General features: G+C 41.4%; 1 protein-coding gene across 1 annotated transcript in view; it reads left to right on the plus strand.

Moving 5' to 3' along the window:
* The window catches only part of ALK (ALK receptor tyrosine kinase), a 559106-nt gene that overhangs the window by 345623 nt on the left and 199910 nt on the right, over positions 1–13573 (plus strand). The window lies entirely within an intron of this gene.

Consider the following 13573-nt stretch of genomic DNA (forward strand, 5'->3'; position numbering starts at 1 on the left):
GAATTCCCCTACCAGATGGGCTTCTAGCCAGGTGAGATCACAGGCGGGGCAGACCAAATCTAATTTCATACATTGGGCGAACAGAACCTGCCAATAAAAAAAACTGATGAAGCAGTTTTATCAGTATGATAAGAAACAGGTAAGAATGAATTGCATTTGCAGTTGGAAAAGGCAGGAGAGGCAGTTTCTATTAAGAGGCTTATAATGGACTGTGCAGAATTGGGTATTTGTTCTGATTTCTTTCAGGCTGGTGGAAGGTTCTGTGGTACTAAAGAGTCCTGATTCTAATCTTGCAGAAGTCACCCACTGTTTCATGGGCCCCTTGCAAGCCCTTGAAGGGCCTTATGCACAAAAGCAAGCATATTGTGAAAAATTGAGGCTTGAAAACACTCCTTACTGAGTAATCTTATGCATATCTATTCTGAAGTGAGTCCCACTGGGACTTACTCCCAGATTAGTTAGCACAGGACTGCAGCCTTGATGACATAAGAATTGAGGCACTCTGTCTGTTGTTAGAGTGTGCACTGGAAAACATCAGATAAAAGCTAGACTTCTCTTGGCTACCGTCATTTCCTCACTAGGGTGCCCTAGCTCACGCCTTGAGAACCACTGAAACAAACTATTTTAAAGTTTAATTAGCTTCTGTCAAAAATAGATCCTGTCAAAAAAAAAGCAGATAACCAGCCTCAATAACACAACCCAACTGCTATCATTCCTTCCTAGTAATTTGAAGATCAATAAAGAGCAATAAACTTAACAAGGATGATTAAAAATAATCATAGTGAAATGCCACATGCATGCTATCTGATCTAATGAGGAAAGGACCTGACAGCCTTCCTATGGCTCATTTCACACTCCCCCTCCCCTCTTTTCCCTCAGCAGTGATGGCCAGCCGAGGCAAGTATTCCCCCCCACCCCCATTTCCATTTCCTTGTTGCTGCAACTAGGAATGGATGTCATTTGTTCACACCTCATACAAGCATCTGTTGATAGTTCCTTCTGCTCGACTTGATCGCGCAGCATTGTTATGGAGGAGCCGTTTCACCAGCTGTAAATACAGAACAATATCTGTGGAGGGAGAGGGATTATCTTTGGATTTTCCCTCACAGATCCATTCCTTAGTCTGAGAGCAAAGAAGTCTGTCAGAATCCTGGCAATATTCCTCTCCCCCACCCCCCACCCCACCCATTTTTTTATCTCTCATTAACACGTTGCCTTTTCTATGAAACCGGCTTTCATCGTTTCTTCATTTCTTTGGAATTGCAGGGAATTAAAGGGGGAGTGGGAGGGCTGATCTGAAGTACTTTGACACAACTATTGTCGCCACACATTTACAAGCAAGAGAGCATTAGGGATAGATGTGAGGTCCCCATTCACACACTTGAATGCATTTGTGACAAGGACACTCTCTTGAGTCATGGGTAGAATGATAAGGAGGTCGCTTAGTTGTCGTTTCTCTTTTCTTTTTCCTCAGCCTGGATATTATTATTTTTGTTTGTTGTGCCATTCTTTTTCAGCTTGACAAGTGGACATTACACAATTCTATATTCAAAATTAATTAAGAGGCTCAAGCGACTGTTGCTGGTCCCCACACCACCCCAATTCAAGTGAATCTTTAAGGCCTGGTGTAAAGATTACACAAACTGCAGTGACCAACTGCAGGGGGCTCTGTCCCATACATAAAACAACTGAAAAGAAATATTACAAACTGAATTTTGTGGTGTCCCACTTAGACTAGCTACTGATTATGTCGCTACAATGTGGGAGGGGTGTATGGAATGGCTTGTAGATTTCATTAAATCTGAGTACTAGGGTAAAAACTTCAGTCACGTGCGACTTTGTGCAGACATTAAATTTAAAATGGGTCACTGAAGCCTATGCATGACCAGCATTAGTGGTACACCCCTGACATGTACCCGTGACTTGGTTTAAATGTGTTATCAGCTGTGTGGATAATGTACATCTAACTTGTCAGAGATTTTTATCTACCTGGTATAACATTTATAGCAGGCCTTTTGTGTACCGAGAGATGGACAGTCTTTTTCAAGGTATTCATCACTCTTAACGAGTTAAAGTATCTTGTTGGGAACTGGGACAGCAGCATGGCTAGCTGCTTGGGCACCTGGGGTAGCACACCTGTCCTGCACTGAAGGGCGGGGTGAGCCACCCATGGGGCGGAGCCTGCAGGTCCCAGGAGAGATGCCTGGGTTGGGTGCACTGCATGCTGATAAGTGCCACTCACTGTGGTGTGGCGCCCAGTGCCCCCCCCTCCTAGCTATACCTCTGGTCTGGGGTTTAAATCATAGATGAGCATTAACCCACTGTGTAGTTGTGAGTAAGCAGCTTTCTCAATGTGTAAAATTGGGATCATACATGAGTATCATAGAGTGAACACGATAATGGCTGTGATGTTCTTCGTGCAGCAAAGGTGTGAAATGATTATCATTCCTTTGGTTTTTGTTCTATGTCTGTAAACAAGTCCAAATGTTACCTCCCACACACAGAATTCTATTTTAGGAAGTCTATTTTACAAAAAGAATTTGTGAACAAGGTAATGCAGGGGACTCCGTTTCAAGAGAAACTGAATTCAGAACAAACTCATTTATTAATTCCCTGGATAAAACCCCTTCATATGATCTTATTTTGGAGAAATTCACTCAGTTCCTTTTTGGACTTATTTCCCATGCATCGTGAGTGCTTTGATTTGTAAGACCAAGGTAGAATACAGAACGCGTGGTCGTTATCTGAATGCTCCGCAGTAGGTCCAGGTGCTGCAAATGCTTCCAAAAGATCATTAATCTAACTAATTAAACTAATTGACATCTGAGCCCTTCATGGAACATTGGAATAGGCTCTTTACAATCTCTACACAAAGTAAAAAAAACACCAACCACCCACAAAAATCTGTGTTGATTTCCCCAATATTTTTATATCAGCTAGATGTGGAAATAAGGATTCCACGTTTCAAGCTAGGTTGCTTCTATGGCCAGGAGTGCCTTTGCACAGCTTCAGCTCATGTGCTCCTTTGAGATGAAAGACAAGATATAAATGGAAATAATAATAATATGTGCGCTCTCCTGGGAAAAGCACATTCACACACGCCTTAGACACATCCAGGCTGGATCACTGGAACGTACTCCATGTCACAAAGGTAGCCAATATAGTCCCCTCCAGATCTTGTGGATTGCAGCCCCTAAAGGTCAGGACTTTTAGCAATTCTTTCTTTTTGATAGGTGGGTTATTTACACATACAGTATATACAACCTGATCCTGGGATGGAGCAGCTCACAGCATTATTACCCCCAAAAGGTCCTGCTCCTCCGTTAAATCACAGCTTTGGATCCAGATCCAAATCAACCATGTCTCTTTCTCAGCCTGCTTTTCAGTTCAGCTCACAAAAGGCCACCTTGACTGTTGTCCTTCTAACTTCCAGGCAGGTGAGGTGGGGGTGTGGGAGTCCTACGCATTTGCCCTCTGGCACCGAGCAACTTCTTTCCTTGTGCTATTGAAGGTAAAAAAGGTAAAGGTAAAGGACCCCTGGATGGTTAAGTCCAGACAAAGGCAACTATGGGGTTGCTGCGCTCCTCTCGCTTTCAGGCCAAGGGAGCCGGTGTTTGTTCACAGACAGCTTTCTGGGTCATGTGGCCAGCATGACTAAACCACTTCTGGCGCACAGAGGACCATGCCAGAAACCAGAGCAAGCACACCAGTGCAAGTAGATAAATAGGTACCGCTGCGGCGGGAAGATAAATGGTGTTTCTGTGCGCTCTGGTTTCCCCAGTGTTTCAGAAGCCAGATCCTGCATCACCATAACTGGGCTGTTTTTATAAGTTATGAATATATTAGGTTCCTCAGTTTGTTCTACACTTCCTCCTTCTTTTTGCAACGAGCAAAGCAGACAATTATATCAAAGGGTTGCTCCCTCTCTGTTTGGGTCCAAGTACAGTCATACCTCGGGTTACAGCTGCTTCAGGTTGTGTTTTTTCGGGTTATGGACCGCCGAAACCCAGAAGTACAGGAACGGGTTACTTGCGGATTTCGGCGGTTGCGCATGCGCAGAAACGCCGAATCGCAACCCGCGCGTGTGCAGACGTGCATCCCGCACAGATCATGTTCGCAACCCGAGCATCCACTGTACTCTGTGGGACCATTGAAAATCAGGTCTGCAAGCAGTGATTCAAGCCATGAGGCAATGAATTGTACAGCATCAATTTCTTCTGCTCTTTCTTCAAAAGAATAAGAAATGTAAATTAATTATTCTTTGTCGATTTTCTTCATCTTCCAGCTTGTTGTGTATATCTCTATATTTCCCTTGTTTGTAATTCTTTGATCTTTTTGTCATGGATTTGGCTTAATTCTTTTGTTGCTGTAGTTATTTCTATTAAAGAGTCAAGCATCGTGCTAAGTTCTGTCAGTTTTGTTCCCACTAGAAGCATTAGCTCTTTCCAAGTATTTTTAATAAGCTCCTTTATGGTTTCTTGTTGTGCTGCAAACTCTTAAGATATTGTTAGCATTTTCTTTCTCCGGCAAGGAAGAGGCATCTTTTGAGAGTGGTGCCATTTTGGCTGTTGCCACATTAATGTCCTTATTGAAGTGAGCCTTCTATCACTGGGCAGGAAGAATTGAGTGAAGACTTTCATTTTCAGCTTTTCTGAATGCTTTTGCATTCCTCTCTCCTTTCTTTGAATTTTTTGAATTCTTTTGAATTTTTTAAGGCAGCAATGGCTTTAGCTCCAAGCAGTTTTTCTGGGCCTTGGAGCACAGCTTAGAGTTTAAGTGCCCATCTTATTTCCTTCATAGCCACAGCCACTGGCTCCCTCTTGTAGTCTTTGGGCAAGTGGTCAAGACAGTCTTACTTGACCAAGATTTTGGGTTGTTTTAATTTTGCATCCTGTTGCTGTGCATGGTTTCAAGAATTGCTCTGTTTTCAAACTTTCATTTCTTCTGTATTTTATTGTGCTATTATTGTTCGTTTATTTCATTTGTTTTCAATCTGTGTTGTTGTTGTTGTTGTATTTATACCCTGCCTATCTGGCTGGACTTCCCCAGCCACCCTGGGCAGCTTCCAGCACATATAAAAACATAATAAAACATCAAACCTTAAAAACTTCCCAATACAGGACTGCCTTCAGATGTCTTCTAAAAGTTGTGTACCTGCGGTTCTCTATCTCCTTGACATCTGATGGGAGGGCATTCCACACCTCCGAGAAGCCATTCTGGAGACTCCTGTAGCCAAAAGCCAGGATAAAACAAATATTCTAAATAAAAAGAAATACTATATTCTGTTGCACCTCTTAGGCTTTGGAGCTATACTCAAGTGGTTTCTGTCACTGGGGCAGATTCCTAGCTGAGTCTTTCTTCATGATAGTGTTTGCAGCAGATGGTAACTGTATAAGGCTTTTGACATTTTCGATTTAGCAAAAACTTATGGAAAGCCATAGCACTTAGAAATAAGATTCAGGCTTTAAATAATAAGTGGATGTCTTAAAATAAATGTTTATGGGAACCTTAAGCAAAATCGGAGTATATGAGAGTTCAAGAGTCTTATAAATATGCATTGGGGTTCCCATTCCCATGTGTTAGGTCTGAGATACAGGGTATTTGCCTTTTGGAACCTTTAATGGAAACCCATTCTTCAGTCGACTTCTAGAAATACTCACAGTAATAACTTTTTTCTTATACCTTTGGAGATGAACATCAATCAGTTCTAGATTAAGAGCAAATAGATTCAGCTTTCTCTTTGCCCACATTTTAGTTCAAGGAGAGAAGAGAGGGAATGAATAATGAAAGCTGGTTCAGGTCAAGAAAGAAAGAAAGAAAGAAAGAAAGAAAGAAAGAAAGAAAGAAACCCCACACAAATTATATCACATCCTAGCAGAACCTATGCACTCTTACCTGGGAGAAGTCCCACTAAACTCACTGGATCTGAGTAAAGATGTATATAAAATTGTACTCTCAGAGCTAGCACTTAAGAGACATATAACTTAGAAGTAAACATAAAATGCGCATATCAAAGGTAAACCACTGGAATAAATTTTACTCCCTCTCTTGTCATTGGAAGTATAGTCTGTATGTAGAACTGCCTTGCAACAAAAAAAGATATATTAATACGTAATTCCCTCACACCTCCAATTGTTTCAACATGTCCAGAGATGTTTATGTGCACTACTTCAATTCGAGTTCCATGGAAGGAAAGTAGGATATAAACTAACTGAATATATAATACAGTGTTTTAAAACCCTTTGCCACAGCTCAGCAGCAGGGTATTTTATAAAACAAGTTATCCCATCAAAAGTGGTGAAATATGTCTAATAGAAATCTGATGGAAATATGAATAGTTAACACAGCAGCTGAAAAAATTGTCCTGTACCACATGAAGCTACAAGACAAGGTGTTTTCCATTCCTTTGGCATTCTAGTTTCGAAGGCAACATACTACTAGTCAAAAGTGCCAGGTTTTCTGAGCTATGAAGTGAAGCCCTTCTATCCTTAAAAAAAAACAAAAAAAAAGAAGGGAGGTGTTTGCTGTATGTTTGTCATAGTTGGCATAAATAAATAACTATTTAATTTGTGTAGTCTATATGATATTACCCTCAAACACCACCCTGTAAATTTGGATTTATCCAATATTGTTATGTACTGAGTTGAATAGGATCCAAAATGCAGCAGTCTGATTGGTCAGAGAACAATAGGATCCAAAAGGCAGCAGTCTGATTGGTCCTAGAACAATAGGATTCAGAATGCAGCAGTCTGATTGGTCCTAGAACAATGCAGCAGTCTGATTGGTCTGAGGGAACCACCCAATCCAGCTCCAGATGGAATTGAATCCACAACCTGATTGGCCTACAGGAGAATTCTGGAATTAACCAATCACGTGCAGCCCATTGTGTAAATAATGTATATAAAGCAGATACTTCAGGGAAAGAGTCATTCCCTCCTCACCACTATGAGCTGAATAAAGAGCATGAAATTCACTCTCGACTCTGAGTATATTTCAAATATGGAGATAAATTGGAGAAAATCTGACTCCAGACCATTCCATAGCACAGACAATCTGTTTCAGTGGGTTGTCAGAACCCGGGGCAAGGCAAGTAATTTGCACCCCTAACCCATGGATTTGCGCCCCCTAACCCGTGGATTTGCGTCCCCTAACCCTAACCCCCAGATGTTGCGCCCGCTGTGGCCGGCCCCCCCTGCACCCCCCACGCTACGCCACTGGGCTCAGTCCTTCCTTTCTTCTACTTTCTTCTACTGCCTCTTCCATGCCCACCACTTCCCCAATGCTTTCATTTCTTTTCTGGCTGTGCTCACAGCTATTTCCAGTACACACCTGAATGTGTTTAAATAATAATAATAATAATAATAATCCTGATATTTGCACAAAACCAGAAAACTGCACGTGCAGATTACACTAAAAATTATATACTATATACATTGGGCAGCAATCTGAAAAATGTGTGCTCAGAATTTACAATTGTGTCAGGAGCTTAGGCTACAGTGTATATATTTCTTTTGTTCCCTCGGTTTTGCACAAAACCAGAAAACTGTACTAACAACTTCACAATTGCCTTTTCATACTCCTAAGTGGGATTTAAAAAGCAATAACAGCAAGGTGAGCATGCAACGAGCTCTGCACGTGCCGTGTCATAACAGAATAGATAGCATAGCAGGACCAATGACATAAGGAATGCACAAAAAAGGAATACCTACTGGTAGGAATGGGAAAGACCAAAGTTGCTCTTCATATACAAATTTAAATATGTGTGAGTGCGGACTACTCCACACTCAAGTGGCAATTCAAGTGGCAAAAGAGTGCATTAACAGCTACAAAATGCTGAAATGTGGATAAGCCGAACCTCATTGCTAGGATCGAAGACAAATCGTTCTCTGTGGGGTTTTCAGTCTGTGTCACCTCTGCCAAGACAGCTGCTTTAAAAAGAAAAAAGGCAATTAGTGATGCATTTGTGCTTCAGGGGTTTTCGTTTCCAATGCGGGGAAACTACTTTGCAATAACTGGCCTGAACTCCACCCCACCCCACTGCCACCTTCCTCATGTGAATCACTCACTTCAGAAACAAAGCAGTTTCAAGGCACTCAGGTTGCAGATTTTTAAATTAATCTGGCCCCAAATGAGCCTTCCACCGTCTTGAATTCCAGCAGCATAAAATACCTGCCCAGCATCAGCACCGAAAATTTAATATAGTTTCCGCGGTAAACTATGGGAGACCGGAGAATTTGAAAGTAAAGTTTATTGCACTAGTAACTCAGAGAAGCAATTCCTAAAACTCATGACACTTTTAGCCAGGGGGTTAGTAGTAGCAGAGAAACAGAAATCATTTTGTTGAGGGCTACCATGTACCTGGAATTAAAATCCATCTGTCTTGGAAACAGTAAGGAATGTTTCGCATGACACACAGATGCTCCCGCCTTTCAGTGTAAATCATATCCCCGTGCTTCTGAAGGAATAATTCTCTATGAGGGCTTCATGTGACATGGGTCCAGCTGTTTTTGATGCCAGAGTTTTAAGAGACTCAGGCAAGACTGGGGTAAAGAACATGGGGAAGCCTCATGCTGAACTGTATTTGGGACTCCTCATGTCTCTTGCCCGTAAATCATACTCTTATATCTGCTAGCACATCTGCACACAGAGAGGCTTCCAGCTTGTGGAAATCAGTGTTGCTGGATAAGTTTCACATTCTGTTATTGGTAATGATTTAGAGAATACTGCATTGCAAGTTTTGCTGCAGTTGGGGTTGGATCTTTTACTTCCCAGTCTTGTAACAAGGATAAAAGTTTGTCTTCTTTATTGCATGTTGAGGCCCTTTCAAAATCATGCTATTATTGACTTCTAAATATTTCTGAATTATTTCCCCTCTTTCTGAAGATACCACTAAAATTCTCATTAATTCTCTTACTGTATGCAGGTCTGATGATTGCAATTAGCTGCTCATTGGTCTTCCTTGATCCATAAAAATACAAAGAATGGTATCTTCGTTTTCTCTCATTTTTCAGGCTCATAAATATGATAATGTCTTTTGATTTCCTTGCCCTGCCTTCTTGACTCTTATGTTCATTTTTTAAAAATGCATCTTTTAAATGCTTACAATTTGTCATTCTTCTTTATCTTTGTTCTTTAATTTATTTTAAATTCTTAGTGCTATGCACCAGAGTTGTTAAATCTGGTCCTGGGTTTGCACAGGATTAGAAGCTTCGAGAAACTGAATGTCATTGAAGATTTAGAGAACACCACTCGACAGGGTAGTCGTATTACTCTTGAAGGAATAGGAACCATAGAACAAAATGAAACTCCCCAGTCCAAATGGCAACTAATGATAGTGCAAATTAGGGAATACAGTGGTACCTCAGGTTACATACGCTTCAGGTTACATACGCTTCAGGTTACAGACAGAAATAAGGCAGAAATAGTGCTTCAGGTTAAGAACTTTGCTTCAGGATGAGAACAGAAATCGTGCTCTGGTGGCGCAGCAGCAGGAGGAGGCCCCATTAGCTAAAGTGGTGCTTCAGGTTGAGAACAGTTTCAGGTTAGGAATGGACCTCCGGAACGAATTAAGTACTTAACCCGAGGTACCACTGTACAAGAAGAGCCTGCTGGATCAGCCAAGGGCCTATCTATTCCAGCATCCTGTTCTCATCAAGCAAGGGAAACCAGCAAGCAGAATTCAAGCACAAGAAAACCATGGAAAGGGGGAATGGATGCAACAGAGTTTCCTTGAAGAATGCATGGCACCCTGAGCACATTCCTCGCTGCAACATTTTGTTACAGGTCCCACTTTTTTGCAAACTTAATGTTATTAAGTCTGCAAAATGGGGATAAAATATTTCAGAGGGTTTTTTTCTGGATAACTAAGAACACTGATATCTAGTGATGTCAGACATAGCTATGTGTTGGTAGTGCAACAGCAGGGATCATTTAGTTTGCAATTTAAAGATTTATTTCTGTTAACATTAGCCAAGGCGTGTGTGTGTAGATGTTGCTTAGCAACCAGGCAAAGTGGCATGCTTGTTGCTGAGGCAGCATGTGCTCTGATTGGTTGTGTAGTTCTGCAGAAGCTTTCCGCTGTATGTTTAATGTAATGTCTTCCAGCTTAGGTACAAGGCCTGACCAAAGGACGACAAATCCTCCCTGCTCCTTTCCTCTCAAATTGTACACTGTCCCCCCCTCCCCCATCTTCCCCAGTACAGTTTTACGAGACCTTTTTTCTCTGGACTCTGTTTGTGTTATATAAGTGGCTTGGCTAACAACAACTTTTGCAAATGACCACATGGGAGAGGAAGAGCCCAATGTTTCTAGTCCCTCAGCTACACAAATGGAGTGGCCCTGCATCCCTTCTCAGCCTGATGGAATAGTGAACAAGATGGCGGAGGGAGGAGTCTAGCTTCTCAGCTGAGAAACTCCCGTAGGGGCTCCTGTATCCCTCCCTCCCTCTGTTCTAGCCATATGACAGTACTGGCTTAATAAGTGGCTAAGGAACAGGAAACATGACTATTTTCTAATGGGTAGAAATGGGGAGAAATATTTGTTGGTGAAGTTTTGGAACTTTTTTTTTCAGGCCTCTTCTTTGGGCACTTTTAATTTCTCTTCACAGATTCCTCTGGGTCACCAAAAAGAGAAAAGAAAACCACATAAAAGCTAGTAAGATTTTCTTGTTTAGCTTTATTGCAGTTGGTCATCAGTAAGGAAACAAAAGAACAGGTGCCTGAAAAAGCCCATTAGAAACATTCTCAAAACAACTCCAGCTGCAATTAAAACAGAAGAGAACAAAAAACTCAATTGTGTTTTCCACAAAAACAGCAGTATTTAGACATTTATAGAATAATGGTCCCACTATTTCAAGAGACATGTGGCAATATACTTTTAATAGAATAGAATATTTTAAAACCTAATTTTATTGTTTAAATTAGACCAAATTCTTAACATTGTATTTTATCAATCATTTTTATTTATATTTTATGTAAACCATTTAGAGCCTTTGATGATGGTATAAGTGGTATAAAAATTCTGTTAAATAATACGTTAAAAAATTGGGGGGCTGGTAATGGCTGCCACATGCATATGAAAATATTCAGTATTGAAATGAACCTCTTCTCCTCCAACTGAATGAAGTGTAGTTTAGTTACCCCTATTACAGTGGACCCTTTAGTTACGTACCGCTCTGGATACGTAACTTTCGGGTTACAAATGTGGCAAAGCTGGAAATGTATAATTCCAGGTTTTGCTGCACATGTGCACAGAAGTGGTGCCTCTGCCTACAGACTTTTGGGGTTGTGGACGGACCCCCAGATTGAATTTAATTTGTATCCGGATGAAGCATTGATTTCCTCCCCCTCCCAATCCATTTCTCTCTCTCTCTCTCTCTCTCTCGCTCTCTCTCTCTCTCTCACACACACACACACTCATTTATTTATATTTATTTTATTACATTTATATCCTACCTTTATTATTTCATAGAGTCCCAGACTGAGTACACATAGCTCCCAGCTAGTATCCCATCCAAGCACTGGCTCAGAGCTACTTAGCTGGAGTAAGATAGTGGCCTCATGTGCTTTAAGACTTTGGTATTTTTTATATTATAAACTTGAGAGCAGGGACTGCCTTGTTTGGCTTAGTTTAGCTTTGATGTTGTTGTTTTTGGCTGAAAGGTAGCATAAAAAATCCCTATAAATAAATAAAATGCAGCAAGACAAGGTTGCATCTCATTTGTGATGCTAACATGCTGGGAACAGGGGTTCATTTGCCAGCATACAGAAAGAAAGAAGCGGGAAAGAGCTGCTTAAGGAACTAGAGACCATAAGAAGTTACCGCAAGTCCTTTCTGGCCATATTGCATCATCATGTAACCACAGTCTCATCCGCACTGTATGTTTAAAACTCTTTCATACCACTTGTAACAGTCATGCCTTCCCCTAGACAATCCTGTAGCTTGTTAAGGGTGCTGACCTCACAAGCCTGCAGTTCCCTGGACCCTCCACAAACGATAGTTCCCAGGATTATCCATTGCTATTATAAGAGTGCTCTAAATGCAACCACAGAAATGGGCATGAATTAACCCTAAGCAATCTTTCTTACAGATGCAACTGTATGCTACAGTTCTGCTATCTGGAGACAAGCACTTCATCAGAGGGCTTAAAATATGGGGTTGAAACATGGACTACAACTCCCTTCATCTCTGATCACTGACCATCGTGGCTGGGGCTGATGGGAGTTGTAGTGTAATATCTGGAGGGCCACAACTTTCCCAGGCCTGCTTTCAAACTGATCTGATTTCCATGCAAAGCAATTATCTCTAGTCTTATATTGTTTTTTAAATCAACAACAATAACACCTACGATAACATGTTACAAATATATTAAAATGCTGCGCATGGACAACCCAGACTGTGTCTGCAAAAGGGCACTAATGCATACATGGGCCTTTTCCCAATGTGTATGTATGCTTGTGTGCTGTTGCCCACGCAACAGTGCTTTGGGTTTAATGCCTCTGCAATCTCTCTTGACGTTTTCAGTCCATATTAGTGGGTGGAGCTTGCTGGGGTGTATCTGTGCTCTGTGTTGTCGTCCCCTCCCCTCATTTAGTGCTCCCCCACACCCTGCAAGTCCCAGAAACTTGAGGCCTGTGTTGTGGGAATGCGCACAGGTATTTGTCTACCTGTGCATGCGCACTGCTTTAGAAAAAAAAAGTCTACCAGATTTAACCTGGACTGGGAAAATCTTGATTTAATGAGACAAAAGTGCAGGCTGCCAGTTGGATGAAGAAGTCATCTTGTGGGCAATGCCAAAGAAACCTGAGGCAGCTACAAATACACATTAAACTCCTGTGTAGTTGAGCCCTCCACTGTGTGGATTGATTTACAGTGACATGGACAAGCCTGTACACTGCTATTATTTCTGTGCCATTCCATTAAGATCAACAGATAGCCTTTAAGCAGCTTCAGAAAGGTGATGCTTACCTGTGTAGAGTGTGGTGCCTTGGTTCATGACCTTGGTTTCCAAACCCATTAATTCCCCTTTTAAAAAACCACCAAAGGCAGAATAAAACTAAAAGGGGAAATGGCCTGTTTTAATTTTAAAGCTTATAGTAGTGTTGGGAAGGAGATGCATTTTGACGGAGTGAAGCAAAATACTTTAGAGATGTAAGGCTGGGAATTACAGCTACTCAACAACCCCTTGAGAGAAACTTACTGCTCTCAATCTGAATAACAGATTGAGATGGGGAGATGGTATTTAAAGCATTCCTGTGTGTTACATATTTCACAGCTTCATTCACACGGGGAAGGGGGGGGCCAAACATACACACAAAAGTTGTGTTTCTTTTAAAGCATGCATAGACATCTGCAAGAGATCTCCAAGCACAGAACTGTGACAGATCAGAAGGGGGGGGGGGAGTGTCATTAGCTGAATACTACTAGTAACATCTTGGCTCTCCAGAAATCTTTGCTCTTTAAATTCTATTTTTTTTAAAAAAAAAGGAACAAAGCAAGGGCTTTTGTTGGGGGAAAGTAATAGAAAAGCAGCCTAGTAGAGAGCCAATATGATGAGGCAGATGTGGAACAGTTG

This window comes from Podarcis muralis, chromosome 3 (genome assembly GCF_964188315.1).
Source record: "Podarcis muralis chromosome 3, rPodMur119.hap1.1, whole genome shotgun sequence".
Classification (NCBI taxonomy): domain Eukaryota; kingdom Metazoa; phylum Chordata; class Lepidosauria; order Squamata; family Lacertidae; genus Podarcis; species Podarcis muralis.